Source organism: Chiloscyllium plagiosum, unplaced genomic scaffold (genome assembly GCF_037043375.1).
Source record: "Chiloscyllium plagiosum isolate Xiang-an unplaced genomic scaffold, Cpla_swu_hap1 HiC_scaffold_53X, whole genome shotgun sequence".
Classification (NCBI taxonomy): domain Eukaryota; kingdom Metazoa; phylum Chordata; class Chondrichthyes; order Orectolobiformes; family Hemiscylliidae; genus Chiloscyllium; species Chiloscyllium plagiosum.
Window position 1 is genome coordinate 18473239 of NW_028270191.1, and position 17843 is coordinate 18491081.

At 42.8% G+C, this 17843-nt stretch overlaps 1 protein-coding gene across 5 annotated transcripts in view; it reads left to right on the forward strand.

Annotated features, from left to right (window-relative positions):
• LOC122543325 (tensin-2-like) overlaps nt 1-17843 on the forward strand; it is a 273742-nt gene that overhangs the window by 110952 nt on the left and 144947 nt on the right. Inside the window, exon 3 of one of the 5 annotated variants that reach the window (XM_087985587.1) lies at nt 3435-3588. The exons of the other annotated variants lie outside the window; for them this stretch is intronic. The gene's annotated coding sequence lies outside the window, so the exon portion shown is untranslated. The remainder of the gene's footprint in view (nt 1-3434; nt 3589-17843) is intronic. 5 annotated transcript variants of the gene reach the window in all.

Consider the following 17843-nt stretch of genomic DNA (forward strand, 5'->3'; position numbering starts at 1 on the left):
AACATATTGTTTATTTGAGAATTAGGGCAAGTACATCCATTATTATTTACTTCCAATTTGTTTGCAGTGCTGGAGGGCTGTTGGAAAGATCAATGCAGTGTCTGAGGTGTCTAGTATTTCTGCTTTCTTCGTTCTTGTCTGTCTTTGATCAATTACGGAGCTGTACATCATTTCCTCTTTACTATTAATTGTTAGTCAAACTATCAATGCAAGGATCTCACCCTGTTGTCCATTTAGAATTCCCTTTTCCTGCCTAATCTGGCTCAATCTCTCTCTTGGTTGCCTCTCGTTTGTCTGAATCATTGCAGAGGTCTGTAGGCACTCGCAGCTGATTGCCTAAGCACATTAAACTTTATTTAACTGTGCTACTGCAGCCACAGCAGAACTTGGGCACAATATTGCAAGCTGTATCCAAGGAATATACCTTTTAAATCTGTAGCATAATAGATGAAGAGAAGATGTGTATCTCAGCACCAAAGGAGTGATCTTCCTGAATCACAATTTGCCTTGAATGTTGAGTTTGCTTCTTCTCAAGTGATCTTGGAATAAAGTTTGTTTTGAATAAGTCAAATGAACATTACTGGATAATTTGATGATTAAAGATGGCTCTGACTGCATGAACACACAAACATTATCTTCATTTAACTTATAGTTAACATCAATACATTATTCTCACAAATGACCAAGAAACTGCTGAGAATGTGGAACTTGTTATCACAAGGAGTGGTTGAGGTAAATGGTAAGGACCTATTTAAAGCGACGTTAGACAACAAATAGGAGAAAAGGGATGGTGGGTTACGATGATCAAATTGGAAAAGACAAGCTGGGAGAAGACTTGTGTGGAATACAAACCCCAGCATTTTTCTTGCGGGAGAAATGGTAGAAGGAAGCTTTAAACCTATATCACACTTTGCAGATACAAATGGTTTTCCCTACTGTTAGATTCCCCAGCCAACAGAAATATTTTTTCTCTATTTATTCAATCAAAGTGATCACATCAAGTTTCACACAGAGACAAATCCCAAGGCTATAAAGCCTAATTCATAATGAAATACCAGGTGATCTCATTTGGATCCAGTCATTGTTTGAACTCTAGCCTCCCCAGGTTGACAAATAGTATTGGGCCACAGAGGCTAAGATTGAATTTCTTGTGAGGCATCTGGGTGAGGGGGAACAGTATATCCTGTCCTGGGGAAGAAGGCTAGTAGGAGAGGGAGGAACAAATCACCTGTAAGAGAGGTGATGGCCCAGTGGTATTATTGCTAGACTCTAATTCCGGAGACCTAGGTAATGGTCTGGGGATTTGGGTATAAATCCTGCCATGGCAGATGGTGGAATTTAAATTTAATACAAATCTTCAAATAAGAGTCTAATGATGTCAGTGGTCAGGAAAAACCCATCTGGTTCACTAATATCCTTTCGGGAAGGAAACTCCATCCTTATCTGGTCAGAGTCAGAGTCAGAGACGTACAGCATGGAAACAGACCCTTCGGTCCAACCCGTCCATGCCGACCAGATATCCCAACCCAATCTGGTCCCACCTGCCAGCACCCGGCCTATATCCCTCCAAACCCTTCCTATTCATATACCCATCCAAATGCCTTTTAAATGTTGCAATTGTACCAGCCTGGCCTACATGTGACTCCAGACCCACGGCAATGTGGTTGACTCGTAACTACCCTCTGGGATGGGCAATAAATGCTGGCCCAGTCAGTGATGCCCTCATCCCCTGTGTGAATTTTTTTTAAAAAATCTTCTTCAGCTCCGTCAGCTGTGTATCACTTGGCAGCATACCTGTCTTTGAGTCAACAGATTCCAGGTTCAGGTCCCATTCCAGGACCTTAGCATAAAATTCAATGATGATGCTCCAGTGCAATGCTGAGGGAGTACTGTACTGTCAGAAATGTTGTCTTTTAGATGAGATGTTAAACCATGGTCCTGACTACCCAGCTGGGTGGATGCATTGCACTGTTTTGAAGAAGAGCAGTTCCCTGCCCAGTATTGATTCCTCATTCCACATCACAAAAACGAGATTCTCTGGTTGTTAGAGTTCGTGGGAGTTTGATGTGTACAAATCAGCTGCTATTTCCAATATTACAACAGTAACGACATTCAAAAAGTGGTTCACTGGCTGTGAAGCGTTTTGAAATGTGCTGATATTGAAGAATGCTATAGAAATATAAACCTTTTGCCCACTGTGAGTTCAAATTGTGACTTGTCTCCCTGATATTTTCTGCTGCCAATGAGGTTGCCTGTTGGCTTGATTGACAAAGAACTGCAATACAAAAAACAAACTGGGTCACCCAACTTGCACACCTGAAAATTTGATCCATTTTATGAGAGTTCTCACATTGTCAATCAAATGTCCCCATTCAGTAAACTTGATATCACTGCGGAACTAACAGGACATTTAGCAGATTCTGCACATGAAAATCCATGTTTTAGCAACCATAACGGATGGTTTGTACCCTGACATTTGTATTTAATCTCCAATCAATGGTAGATTGGAAACTTGAATTGTTCATTCCTCCAGAATCTCATCAGGTACACCCTTTTCCAATCTGCCCTGATCAAAACTGTTGTTAATTAGCTAACAGATTTAATTGCCATTGCACCCCCTTTTAAGGACCTCAGAGTATTTGCATAAAGCACCAGTCAATAAACAGATAGGGGTGGAAGTAATTGGCTATATAAATAGAGTTGAGCAACAAGTAAGATTAAGTATCAGAAAATTTGACATAGCTGAATGCCTTAGAGGATTCATTATGAAAAACATCAGATAAGTCTGTTCTGCCGAAGCATTGCTGCCCTGAACAACATCTTGTACATTTGTGCATGTAAACATGTCATTCTCCTGGATTTCTTCATGAGCCACATTAGCTGGATCACTTTACTTTACCGATGTCAGCTCAGTTCAGTAACAATCTTGCCTCTAGGTTCTCAATATTTTGGGTTCAGGTCCCACTCCAGAGTACAACAGTCAAATACCGAGGGAATGTGGCACTGTCAGAGATGTTATCTTTTAGGTGAGGCATTAAACCAAGGCTACATATGGCCACTCAAGTGAACATTAAAGATCCCATTACGTAATTTTGAAGAAAAGCAAGGGAATTCTCCCTGATGTCGTGGTCAATATTTATCCCTCACATCACAAAAATATCTGGTCATCATGACATTGTGGGAGCTTGCAGTGCACATTTATCTTCTATATTTCCTACATGATAACAGCAACTACACCTCAAAGGTATTTAATTGTCTGTAACTATCTTTGAGCCATCCAATGGCTGTGAAAAGTACTGTATAATTGCAGGTCTTTTGACTTTCATTTCCCTTGACAGTCTAATGTCTCAGGTAGTTGGCGTCGCCTTTGCAGCATTCTGACATGGGGTTTGCTTCCTCATTCACTCAGACACTATTCTTCCTGGGTTTTTCAGGCCAATCCTATCCCCGCTTGACTTTCCATCAATCTCATTGAAGACATGAAGTGGTAGCGGAAATCTGGATCTCCCTCCCCAGAAAAAAAAAAGTTGTTGAGACAGTGGGAGCCAACTAGCCATTTCAAAACTGGGATTGACAGATGTTTATTAGGTAAGGACATTAAGATGATGAAACCAATGTGGCCAAGTGGAATTTGTAAAATCTTACATTTATACAGCACCGATCAAATCCCAGGATGACCTAAGCGCTTCACAACCAATTAAGTACTTATTGAAGTGTAATCAGTGTTAGAGGGAAATACAGCAGTTAATTTGTGCACAGCAAGTTTGCGTGATCAGCAATGCGATCATGACGAGATCACAGGTGAAAGCTCTCCTGCTTTTCTTTGGAATAGTACCTTGGGATCTTTTACATCCACTTGGGAGGGTAGATAGGGTTTAATGTTTCATCTGAAAGATTACACCTCCACCAATGCAGCACTCGAGTGTTAACACTAATTTTTGTACTAAAGATATGGAGTGAGACTGGAACCTTGTGATAAAGAGCGCGACCCACTGAGCCACAGTTAGCACTAGCACACTGATCATCCATGATCCAAATCAATGACAGAAAGGTTTCCAAGCTGAATGGCCTCCAAAGAACAGGGACTCTTTGGGTTTCTGTTCCCAAGCCAACTCCCACTCAGATGTTGTTGCCACTTCAGATAGCTGCTGCTCTGTATGGGCCTGAGCATCATGATGAGGCTTTTGTACTGTTAACAAATGTGAGGAGGCCATGATGAAGTTGTAGTACACAGATGACTGCAGTGTTTGCTACCTTTCATGTACCAAATTTGCCTACTGTTCTCGAGATGCGTGGCCAATCTTTGAAAGTTGCAAAAGCAAAACTCACATCAACACAAACCCAATCAATCAATATTCCACTTCCCGTATATATTTGGATTATGTTGAAGGAAAGATTTTGTCAAGTTGCACCACACTTTGAGTGTGAGTTTATGTTAATGGATTGGCCGTGGTAAAGGTGGGTCTGGGTGGAATGCTCTTTGGAGGGTCAGTGTTGGCTCGATGGGCCGAATGGTCTGCTTCCACACAGTAGGGTTTCTATGATTCTATGAGACAGAATAGCAGCTGAGAATGAAAGAAACGGAAGCAAACCCTGCAATCTGGATCCCACTATCGTGTGAGATGACCTGTCACATGTGCCCAAAGACCTGCAGGTTGTGAATTAGCAAGCTTGGTCACATGAAGATTCACAGCTGAAACTTGTGATCCTGAGTAGAATTCATTCTCAAATCGAGGGACAGTTATCGATGACAGAACATGGTTAAGTGGAGGGATTTATTTTTGGGGATCAATCAAACAGATTGTAGCATCTTCACTGCTCATAGAATCCCCTGTATCCTCCTCCTGTAAAGAGACCAGGTTGTCTGGAGATGGTGAGCATAAAAAGAAAAAGTATTGACAAAGACGGTAATAAATATACTGTTTATTGAATGCAGAAATTATGGAGCAACAGTTTAATATTCACCCTTTCACATTACTTTCACTCCCCATAACAAATACATTCAGAAAGTGTGTTCAGAGGAGCTCACGAGAACTGTCCCAGGAATGAGAGGCTTAACATATGAGGAACGTTTGAGGACTCTGGGTCTATACTTGGAGTCTAGCAGGGATGAGGGGGGATCTAATTGAAACATACTGAATACTGAACGGCCTGGACAGAGTAAATGTTAGGAAGGTGTTTCCATTGGTGGGAAAGACTAGGACCTGAGGGCATAGCCTTAGAGTAAAGGGGAAAACCTTTTAGAACGGAGATAAGGAGAAACTTCTTCAGCCAGAGAGTGGCAAATCTATGGAATTCATTGCCACAGAAGGCTGTGGAGACCCGGTCATTGCGTATATTTAAGACTGAGGTAGATAGGTCTTTGAGTATCAAGGGGATCAAGGGTTAAGTGGAGAAAGCAGGAGAATGGGATTGAGAAACTTATCAGCCATGATTGAATGGCAGAACAGGTTCAATAGGCTGAATAGCCTAGTTTCTGCTCCTATGTCTTATAGTCTTAAAAGTGAGGTTTGGTCACAATTTGGCCTGTTTTTAACTCACGTAAGTGAATAAGTTGAAATTGGGTTAAAGTTGGGCTCACTGTGACTACTGTCAGGTCCACTCAGCCAACCAGAGGAGAGCTGATCATTTTCACCACCTTGCTGAGCATACTTCACACTGACAATGCGTGCCATGTTCCAGGATACATTGTTCCACCTTCTGAAGGGAGTGATCTTTATCAAGAATACTTTATGTAGTAGCTTTAGCATAATGCAATGTCCTAAAACATTCCAGAAAAGCATTATAAAATAAAACATGACATTGAGCCTTTTAAGGAGATATTTGGTCCTCTAACCCAAGAGATTAGTTTTAAGAAGTGTCTGAAAGAAGTAAAGGGAGCTAGAGAGAGGCAGAGAGGTATAAGGAGGGAATTCCAGATCTTGGGTCTCAGGTAATTGAAGCTGCAGCCATCAGTGGTGGAATGATTAATATTAGGAATGCACAAGAAGCTGGAATTCGAGGAACACCGCTATCTCGGAAGGTTGCAGATCTGAAGGCTATTATGGAAAGAGGGAGAGGGTGAGGGATCATGGAGGGATTTGGAAACAAGGATGAGAATTTTAAAATGAAGACATTATTTGACTGGGAGCCCAGGTAGACCAGTGAGCACAGGGTTGATAGGTGAACAGGACTTACTGTGAGTTACAACACAGGCAGCTGAATTTTGGATTACCTCAAGATTCCAGAGGGTAAATGTGGGGGGTGTGTTGGAATGATCAAATCTAGAGGTAACTAACAAAAGGCACAGATGAAAGCACCTGGACTCTGCCTCGAGCCAAATATATGGGATGGGAACTTTTGAAGAAATCCTGGAGCCCAAGGAGAGTTAATATGACCAGTTGTGTTGTAGGGGTGATGGTGCTGTGGCTTAGTTGATTAAAATAGCTGCACAGTAAACAGGATATCTTGGGTTTGTATCCCAGTGGTGCCTGTACCTTATATGGAGAGGAAAGCAGAAGTGGGATACTGTTGAATGGTACTGTAGGACTGAATGTAGCACCTCTGCCTATTTTCTATGTTACCAAGGTCATAAGAAAGTAAAACAAGCTCTAAGATTTATTTGGCGAGGTATAAGTAGGGATATTATGCAAAATTTGCATTAAATCTTGGTTAGACCATGCTTCAAGTACTGTGTATGGTACACATTGAGAATTGTGTGCAGATTGCACACATTCACTGTTTCCTGCAAGTTTTCAGGGCAAAGACCAATGGCTCATTCTGAACGCCCTCTCCCTCCCTTTCCATAAATCTCTCATTGGCCCTGCTTCAGGAATCCACTCTGGAGAATTCTGGAAAGGAATGTCTTCAAGGGGAATGTGAACTAAATAAAGCTGGATGAACAGAAAGGCTGCAGAATACTGGGAAGAAGTAACATTCTTGGATTCATATGCCTCCCATCCCAGTGGATGAATGAACGTTAATAAAAAAACCTATAAAAGCTCAAAACCCATAATTTAATTCACCCCCATTCCCAGCTTCTCTCAGAATTTTTCTTTGGAGATAATTCAGTTTTGAACATGAGCTAACTTTTTTTAATACATCAGAACTGACCAGACTGTTGGTCCAGTGAGAAACTGTACTGTGGTGACACACTCCTACATACTTGCACACTCACGCATACCCTGTTTCATACACACACACATGCGCCCCCCACACGCACCCTCTCAGGCTTATACCCCATTATACTCATACTTGACCAAGCTTACACACGCACACACAAGTTTATGGGGTGAATTTGTATTTGCAGAATTACATTTCATTTTGCTCAAAAACTGTGTAAATCTACGTAAGATTCTGTAAGCCCCACTTTAGAAATAGAATTGACTCAACATTGGTACAGACTTTACCTTCACACATTTAATGCGTTGTCTGAGCCGAGATGACACCTATGATTAGATAAGCTGACGCCACCTTGAGAATGTAATTCTGGGATTCACATATTAAAGAACCTAAACCACCATAGAGATGTACAGCATGGAAACAGACCCTTTGGTCCAACCTGTCTATGCCAACCAGATATCCCAACCCAATCTAGTCCCACCTGCCAGCACTCGGCCCATATCCCTCCAAACCCTTCCTATTCATATACCCATCCAAGTACCTCTTAAATGTTGCAATTGTACCAGCCTCCACCACTTCTTCTGGCAGCTCATTCCATACACGTACCACCCTCTGCGTGAAAAGGTTGCCCCATAGGTCTCTTTTATATCTTTCCCCTCTCACCCTAAACCTCTGCCCTCTAGTTCTGGACTCCCAGACCCCAGGGAAAAGACTTTGCCTATTTATCCTATCCATGCCTCATAATTTTGTAAACCTCTATAAGGTCACCCCTCAGCCTCCAACGCTCCAGGGAAAACAGCCCCAGCCTGTTCAGCCTCTCCCTGTATCTCAAATCCTCCAACCCTGACAACATCCTTGTAAATCTTTTCTGAACCCTTTCAAGTTTTACAACATTTTTCCGATAGGAAGGAGACCAGAATTGCATGGAATATTCCAACAGTGGCCTAACCAATGTCCTGTACAGCCGCAACATGACCTCCCAACTCCTGTACTCAATACTCTGACCAATAAAGAAAAGCATACCAAACGCCTTCTTCACTATCCTATCTACCTGCGACTCCACTTTCAAGGAGCTATGAACCTGCACTCCCAAGTGTATAAGTCCTGCTAAGATTTGCTTTCCCAAAATGTAGCACCTCGCATTTATCTGAATTAAACTCCATCTGCCACTTCTCAGCCCATTGGCCCATCTGGTCCAGATCCTGTTGTAATCTGAGGTAACCCTCTTCGCTGTCCACTACACCTCCAATTTTGGTGTCATCTGCAAACTTACTAACTGTACCTCTTATGCTTGCATCCAAATCATTTATGAAATGACAAAAGGTAGAGGACTCAGCACCGACCCTTGTGGCACTCCACTGGTCTCAGGCCTCCAGTCTGAAAAACAACCCTCCATTACCAAAGGTCTTCTACCTTTGAGCCAGTTCTGTATCCAAATGGCTAGTTCTCCCTGTATTCCATGAGATCTAACCTTGCTAATCAGTCTCCCATGGGGAACCTTGTCGAACGTCTTACTGAAGTCCATAGAGATCACATCTACTGCTCTGCTCTCAATCTTCTTTGTTACTTCATCAAAAAACTCAATCAAGTTTGTGAGACATGATTTCCCAAGCACAAAGCCACGTTGACTATCCCGAATCAGTCCTTGCCTTTCCAAATCGTGTACATCCTGTCCCTCAGGATTCCCTCCAACAACTTGCCCACCACCGAGGTAAGGCTCACCGGTCTATAGTTCCCTGGCTTGTCTTTACCGCCCTTCTTAAACAGTGGCACCACGTTTGCCAACCTCCAGTGTTCCGGCACCTCACCTGTGTTATCGATGATACAAATAAAGATGAAAGACAATCAAAATTTGTTTAAGAACTATAACTTGGTTGTTTAATATATCATTACAACTCCATGACACTGTGACCCTTTTGCTGTAAGTGCTGTGTCGTATGGTTATGTTCCACAACCACCTGAAGAGGCAGCACCTTGAAGGCTAGTGCTTCCAAATAAACCTGTTGGATTATAACCTGGTGTTGTGGGATTTTTAAACTTTGTCCACCCCTGTCCAACACCAGCATCTCCAAATCATGTCTTGACAAGGTGATTGTGGTTTCCTGTTGTGGGTGAGTCCAGAACTAGGAGGCACTGTTTAGAAGTTAAGGGCTGCGCTCTTAGGACAGAGGTGAAGACATTTCTTTCCTCTCAGAAGATTGTGAAACTTTGGAACTCTGTCTGAGAAGGTGGTGGGGATTATTGAATATTTTCAAGGTGGAGGTAAATAAATTCTTGTCAGGCAAGGGAATTAAAAGTGTTAAAAAGTTGGGAGCCCAGTGGAGACATATTCTTTGTTGGATAAGTTACTTTTATATTCCCAGCCCTTGTGATTTACTGCAATGTTGACAACACTTTCTGGCATTTTGGAAAGGGTGCACCCTGCTGCTATTCACGTTTCACAAATTTCCAAGTTGCAGCAGGCCTGAAGCTGCCATCTTATGGTCAGAACTGGAATCACTAATATAACAGCAACAACTTCCAACTTGCATTTATGTAGCATACTTAAAACAGTAAACTGCTGAAGGCGCTTCACAATAACATTACCAAATAAATTATGAAACCAAGCTACATAGGGAGATTCTAGGACAGGAAACCAAAAGAGCAGGTTTTAAATAGTTGGAGAGGTTAAAGGAAGCAATTCCAGAGCTTTGGGGTCCATGCAGCTGAATGCTAGTGGAGGCCAGAATTGGAGTGTAATGGGGCTGGAGATTACAGAGATAAAAAGGGGAAAAGGAGAAATTTGAAAACAAGGATGAGAATTTTAAAATTGTGTAGCAGGATAGTGATGTGGAGAATTGTTTGATCACGGTACTTGAGGGGAAATTAAAAAAAACAACTTGATTGCTCTCAGCATCTCCACCCCTTGCTCTTCAAGCATGGAATAAGCACTTTATAATTCTTTCCATGGCTCACCAGTTCCAGAACTGCAGACCTGTAAATAACTCCTAAATCAACTGCTAACAATATAACAATACTGGCTGCTTGCCACTGCCTTACTATTTGGGCAGAATCTTACACTAGCGTAGTGTTTATATGGGAGTACAGTTCCATCACAAACTTCTGATTCTATTCCTGCCATTAGGTTAAAAATAAGTACAGGTCATGTCACAATTCTCCAAATTTTTCAATACTCCCACAAAGAGAAGCCATTTGGCACCCACAGTCAAAAGGAGGCATTAGTATTTCATAGTGTATATGTACTTGCGTATATCAGGGAGATGTGTGGATATTGATAGAGTTTAAAAAGGAACCTACAAACTAACGCAGGAATAAACATCCACACAGTGATACAATCCATATTTTAGGGTTATTTCCAATTTCCAGGGAAGTTTTATTTTGCATTTGAAAAAAATACAATGACAGGTACAGTGCCATGATGGGTTGACTAAAATCTCAGATTTTTGGAGGGTATGGCAGTGGACTGAGGCACTTATATTGAGAATGGTCTACAAATGCAGCTGCTGTAATCTTAGTTCCTCATAGCACAGTGGAAAGTTGTAACATCTGACCTGTGTCTCCTGTACAGAGGAAGAACCTGTTTGCTGTTTCAGTAGGACATTTCAAGGAGAGACTATGGCCTAGTGATATTTTCCACGAGACTGCAGATGCTGGATATCACAAACAAAATCAGAAATTACTGGAAAACACTCAGCAAGTCTGGCAGCTTCTCTGGAGAGAAAGTAATTTTTTTTTCTCACTTTTTATTGGAAAAGATTTTTTCTAAAATTACAATAAATCAACACTACTTAAGAAAGAGAAAAAAAACAACACAAATGTACTCATGTGCATATACATACAGAACAAAATAAACAAATAGGAATAATAAATAAATCAAACAGCTCAACGTAATAAAACAATAGCACTCAACCTTCAAGAGCTTTAAATATTATACACTCATTTATTCAAAATTCTTCCTCTCAGGCTACCAGATTCACTAAATCAAATCATCATGACTATACAAAAATCCTAATTCGAGTGGCAGACAAGTCTGTATCCAGGTAATCCAAAAAGGGCTGCCATGTCTTCTAAAAAATTTCAGGTTTTGGTGCACCTTATTTGTGAGAAAATCCAGAGGGATATGCTCCATGATTCGCTTACGCCAACCTGACAGACCTGGAGGGTTCTCAGACACCCAACATATCAGAATGTTTTTCCTCGCACAGAAAGTAGGGATATTCAAACTTATTTTCCCCCATGAGCATCTAAAGGTGGTAAACTGGGCCTGCCCAGAAGAGAGACCGGGTCCATCTTAACATTGGTCCTCAAGACCCTCTCTGTTACTCCCACCACAGCACTCCAGTATGTGCAAAGCCTGTGGCAGGACCACAAGCAATGAGTGAGAGTACTCGTACTTATTTTACACTTAGGACATGCTGAGGATACTCCCTCCATAAATTGAGGGGCGATCTGGGGTCAGATAGACCCTATGAAGAATCTTCAACTGCATGACATGGGTCCTATTACAGATCAAAATCTTTCTTTCTCTCAAACATCCTCCCATGTCTCAGAGGAGATCTCAACCCCCAACTCTCTCTCCCAGATCTCACAAAGCTGCTCAATCTCATCCAAGGGGCCACCCCACAACAGATGATAACGAGTGCTAACGGAGAGAGTGCTTTTAGCATAAAGCACCCTCTTCTTGATATCGGATCTGTAAGAGTTGGTTAAAAGCGTAGTTCCTTTTTGAGTAAAATCTCTAATCTGGAAAAAACGAAAAAGGTCTCCACAAGATAATCCATACTTACGAGTCATTTGATCAAAGGACATCATTGTTTCCCCCTCAAATAAGTCACCCAAACAGGAAACACCTCTAGCTGCCAGAGTTTAAACCCAGGATCCATCATCGCCAGCTTAAAACTCGGCATACCAATTATAGGGGTGAGAAAAGAGGTTTTGGATAGATTGCCCTCGCTCTGCTGCATTGTTCTCCATACTTTAACGGTATTAATGATTCTTAGATTATGACAAATTCCATAACTGTCCTCATTTTGTCTAAGAACAGCAGGCTTATAAAGGGGCATTTTACCTGAGAAGCCTCAATATCTAACCATCTTGACACCAGGTCCTCACAGACCCAGTCACTCAAAAAATAAAAGGGAGCTTAGTTGGTATCTTTTAACGTCCGGGAGATCCACTCCCCTCAGTCTATGGGGCAGTTGCAATTTGACTAGCTTGATAAGGGGCCGCCTGTGATGCCAGATAAAAGAGCTAAACCAGCCATTAAGTCTCCGGAATATTTGCCCAGGACAGATCAAAGGAAGCATTCACATAGGGTATAACAAATGAGGAAGGATATTCATTTTAGTAAGGGTGACTTGGCCTAAGATATTGGAAATGACTTCCATCTTCAAAGGTCTTGCTTAATTCTGTCAAACAAATGAACAAAATTAGCCTTAAATAACTGACCAAAGAGTAACAAAAACACCGAAGTAAAGAAACCCCCTCCCCGTGACCATTTAAAGGGAAATTGTGATTCATCCTTGGCGTTGGGTATCCCAAGACTCCCATAGGCATGGCCTCCGATTTAGAAAAATTAATCTTATAGCCTGAAAAGGCGCCAAATGAATTAATACATTGGATGTATGTTTGCTCACTGAGCTGGAAGGTTTGTTTTCAGATGTTTCATCACCTGTTGCGGCTGTGCAGGACATTGGTTGGGCCACTTTTGGAGGGTTGTGCGCAGTTTTGGTCTCCTTCCTATCAGAAGGATGTTGTGAGGGTAGCGATGGTTCAGAGGAGATTTTCGGGGATGTTGTCAGGGTTGGAGGGGATGGTTGGGTGGGCTGGGGCTGTTTTCCCTGGAGAGTGGAAGGCGGAGGGGTTTGTGGAATCATGCGGGGGGGGGGGGAGGTGGGTGGAAGCATGGATGAGGTGGGTGGACAGGATCTTTTCCCTGGGGTGGGGGGAGTCTAGAACTAGAGGGCATAGGTTTAGGGTGAGGGGGGAAAAATATTTAAAAAAAAAGACCTAAGGGGCAACTTTTTCATGCAGAGGGTGGTACATGTTTGGAATGAGCTGCCAGAGGAAATGGTGGAGACTGGTACAATTACAACATTTAAAAGGCATCTGGATGGGTATATGAATAGGAAGGGTTTGGAGAGATATGGGCCAAGTGCTGGCAAATGGGACTAGATTAGGTTGGGATATCTGGTCAGCATGGATGGGTCTGTTTCCATGCTGTACATCTCTATGACTGTGACTCTATGACATACTAGGTAACATCATCAGTGATCCTCCGGTGAAGCACTGGTGGTATGGCCCACTTTTTACTTGTGTGTTTAGATTGTGATGTAATTTCCTTTGGTGATGTCATTTCCTGTTCTTTTTCTCAGGGGTGGTAAATGTGATCCAAGTCAATGTGTTTGTTGATAGATTTCCAGTTGGAATGCCATGCTTCTAGGAATTCTCATGTGTGTGTCTGTGTGGCTTGTCCTAGGATGGATGTGTTGTCCCAGTCAAAGTGGTGTCCTTCCTCATCTGTATGTAAAGATACTAGTGATAGTGGGTCATGTATTTTTGTGGCTAGTTGATGTTCATGGTGGCTAGCTTTCTGCCTGTTTGTCCAATGTAGTGTTTGCCACAGTTCTTGCAAAGTATTTTGTAAATGACACCTTTCTGCTTTGAAGCTGCTTCACAGCCTCCTGTACCTCCCGCACTGTTGAAGGAGTGTCAAGGAAAGATGCCTGCTCAGAGGTTACATCTGGAAGATCCAGGCTCTTTAAAAGAGACTCCATCATAGCCCACCCATCCTCACAACTTTCGGATTGATACAATTCAGAGTAAAATCTCTGAAATGCAGCATTGATCTTTTTAGAATTGCAAGTAAGAGTCCCACTCGCTTTCCTGATTGAGGTAATGAATTGGGGGAATGCTCTTATTCCTGGCAAGATACCTGCCTGGCTTATCACCATGCTTGAAACAACCTTTGTTTTGCAAAAACGAGTTCCTTCCTTGTTGTCTGAGAGAGCCTGGAATTCAAAAGTAGACCAAAGTGCTGTGACCCACTGCAGCTTAGCCACCAATGGTCTATCAAAATATGCCTTTTCAGCTGCGTTCAGCAAGCATTGCTGCTCTCCCTCCCTTTGTTTCCAACTGGCAGAGTAAGAAATAATTATCCCCCTAGCACAAGCCTTAGCAGACAATAGACGGGTTAATGGCTGTATCTGAATTAATGGCTAAGAAAGTTTTAAATGCATTAGAGAAATATTCAAATGAACTTACTGTCCTTAAGGATAAAGGGATCCATTCGCTAGTGCCACAAACCTGTTATATTGCCCTTTATCTTAAGCACTAAGTATACTGCTGCATGATCAGAAATGGTAATATTCTCAATTGGGCAGGACGCCACCGAATCCAAGAATGTTGGAGGGTTGGGGTTAAGTAGAGATCAATTCTAGAATGACACTTGTGCAGATTAGAGAAGAATGTAAAGTCCCTACCCATGGGGGTGGAGCTGCCTCCGACAACCAGTCCTAATTCCACACAAGTCCACTAGTTGCTTAGATTGCAAAGGGAGTATTGGGGGACCTTTGGGCATTCTGTCCACCATGGGATCCATAGACAATTAAAATCTCCCCCGATAATAATGTGCCGCGACGCAAGGGTACTCCGTTTGGAAAATGCATCTACCAGGAATTTAAGGGGGTGCGCCGGAGGACAACAAACATTAAAAATACCATACTCATCTCCGTGTATCAAGGCTTTTAAGGATTACGAACCGCCCATGCTTGGGAGATTCTGTCTAAGAAGTATGGCCACTCCCCTACTCCTAGTATTAAAAGCTGAGAAATATACCTGATCAAACTCACCCTGCTGCAATTTCAAATGTTCCTTATCACCAGGAAAAAGAGAGAGTTCCCCCAATTCATTACCTCAATCAGGAAAGGGAGTGGGACTTTTACTTGCAATTCTAAAAAGATCAATGCTGCATTTCAGAGATTTTACTCTGAATTGTATCAATCCGAAAGTTGTGAGGATGGGTGGGCTACGATGGAGTCTCTTTTAATAGGGCAATGTTCACCCTCTCCTTTTTAAGACTAGAAAGTATCTTTTTCCTCTTAGCTGGCGAACAGCTCCCCTTAATATTCCAGGTACGTGATTTAAGCACACTATTAGCCATAACCCTGTGCAATGATATCGGAACTCCCGAGAGGAAGAACTCGACTTACAGATTGCTGAGCATCAACGAGAAATGACTCAGCCTGAAAACTACACAAACTAAAACTACTACAACTAACAAATTTCCAAAATTTTAGAGAACTATATACACAAACAACCAAACAAAATACAAAGCACCAAAGGCACTCAATGAGGGAATTTACCCCCTGGCAACAGGGAGCATTTACACATCCCACAATCACCATCATCCCTTCCAGCTTGATCGGCACCACAGACTCAAAAGAAAGAAAATAGCAACATTAACAAAGAAGATAAAAGTAAGTATTCTACCCATCCCCAACTATACATTAACGCTGATTAATAGCAGAAAAAAAATCCAACAACACTAAAAGGAAAAAACATTATTGTCCATGTATCAAACCATCCAACCTAGTTTAAATTGTCCAGAAAGTTTTTTTGCTTTCTGAGGAGCCAAATGAGCGTGTAGACCCATTGTAGGTAAAATGAAGCCTGTGGATCCCTCCCCTGAATTCTGGAGGCTTCCATAACTCTTTGCTTGTCCCCGTAACTATGGAATTGCACTAGGACTGAACGAGGGCACTGGTCCGAACCAGATTTGCACACTGTGACCTGGTGAGCTCACTCAATCTTCACCCAGCCTGCTTCAGCCTCTAAGCGAAGGCATTGCAGCAGCCAGCTCTCAAAAACGCTGGCTGACTGCCTTCTGCTCCTGACAGCCCGACGATATGGACATTCTTCCTCCTACCTCTATTTTTGAGGTCATCGACTTGCTTCATTAAGGTATGGACCTTCGAGGAATCAATCGCAGTCTCTGATGTTGCAGTCCAGCATTCAACCTCCTCCATTCTCTTTGAGGTCTTCAAGCTGCTGCTCATGTTTCTGAAGCACGGCGGAGATCGGGTCCTACCTACTGCAGAATTTCTCTTTGATCGAAGTCTCAATCATTTCCTGCAGCTTCGCAAACTCTGCAACCAAGGCCTGGGAAATAATTGGGTCCGACGAACTAGCAAAGGGGGTTGCGACCACGGGCATGTTCACTATCTCTGGTGGGTGTCCTACATGTTGGGACTTAGTCGAACCTTTTCGATGTTTTGTCATCTCCACTAGACAAAAACAGGATTAATAAAGGTTCTAAAACTGTTTTAATGTCGAATTTTACCAAAATGGCCTAAGTGGGGAGGGTTAAAGTACCACTTTGCTTGAGCTGAGATGCAGAGCTCAGCAAAGCAGACCTTTCAGATCGCCGCCATCTTGGTTTCCAGTTGGGCAGACAAAGGAGTGGATAAAGGTCAGTTTGGGAGAATGAATAACTGCTAATGGTGACCATTGATGGCTGACAATGGGTTATTTATGATAGTAGTCCACGTGAGGACAAGGCCTGGAGTGTGGGGATCGCGGTAAGGAATGGGAGAAAGTGCTTAGACCCTAAAAATTATTGAACTCTATATTGAGTCCAGAAGGTTGCAGGATCTGCAAACAGAAAATGAGGTGCTGTTCTTCCAGTTTGCACTGAGCTGCATTATAGCATTGCAGCAAGCCCAAGACGGAGCTGTTTGCCAGGAAACAAGGTGGGGTGTGTTGAAGTAACAGGCAACTAGAAACTCTGGGTCATTTTTGCGGACAGAATATAGGTGTTCTGCAAAGCAGTAGACCAGTCTGCATTTTGCCTCCCCAGTATAGAGGAGACCACGTCGTGAGCAGCGAATGCAGTTGACTAGATTGAGGCGAGTGCAGGTAAAGTGCTGCTTCACCTGCAAGGTGCGTCTGGGGCCTTCGGTAGTGAGGTTGGAGGAAGTAAGTGAGCAGGTGTTATTCCTTCTGTGGTTGCAGGGGAAGATGCTGTGGGGGGGGCAAGGGATTGGTGGCGAAGGAGGAGTGGACCGGGTGTCCCTGAGGGAACAGTCCTTGCCAAAAGCTGACAAGGGAGGGGAGGAGAATAGGTGTCTGATGGGGACATCCCACTGGAGGTGGCGGCTAATGATCCTCTGGTTGTGGATGCTGATGGGATGGTGGGTCACTGTTGAGGGGAGGAAGATAGGGGATGAGGGCTGAATTGTTAGAGATGGGCTGGACCCAGTTGTTGGGGAATCCTCAGTTGAGGAAGAAGGTGGATATTTCAGAAGCCCCCTTGTTGAAGTTGCCACGATCAGAACAGATGCGACAGATGAAGGAACAGTGAGAGTGGAATAGAATCTTTACAGGAAGCAGGATGTGAGGATGTAAAGTCCAGGCAACTGTAGAAGTCATTGGGTTTGTGTACAATTACAAATGCTTATGAGATACTGGGAGTGCCACTTTGCAGGGTGAGTTGCTCCCAGTCCAAGGTTAAAAAAACCTTTTAATGGGACATGAGTGTCACTGGTGAGGTCAGCATTTATTCCTCATCCGTAATTGTCTTGGAGAAGGTGGTAATGAGCCCTCACTGTTAGGAAAATGAAATAATCCACAGAGGCCAGTGTCCCGTTACCAAGTCCCCCTTTATTTACACATGGGGAGTCATTGACACTGAACCAGATACTTCAGAGCCAGCTCCCAGAGTGAACAAGAAGTTTGACACTCCT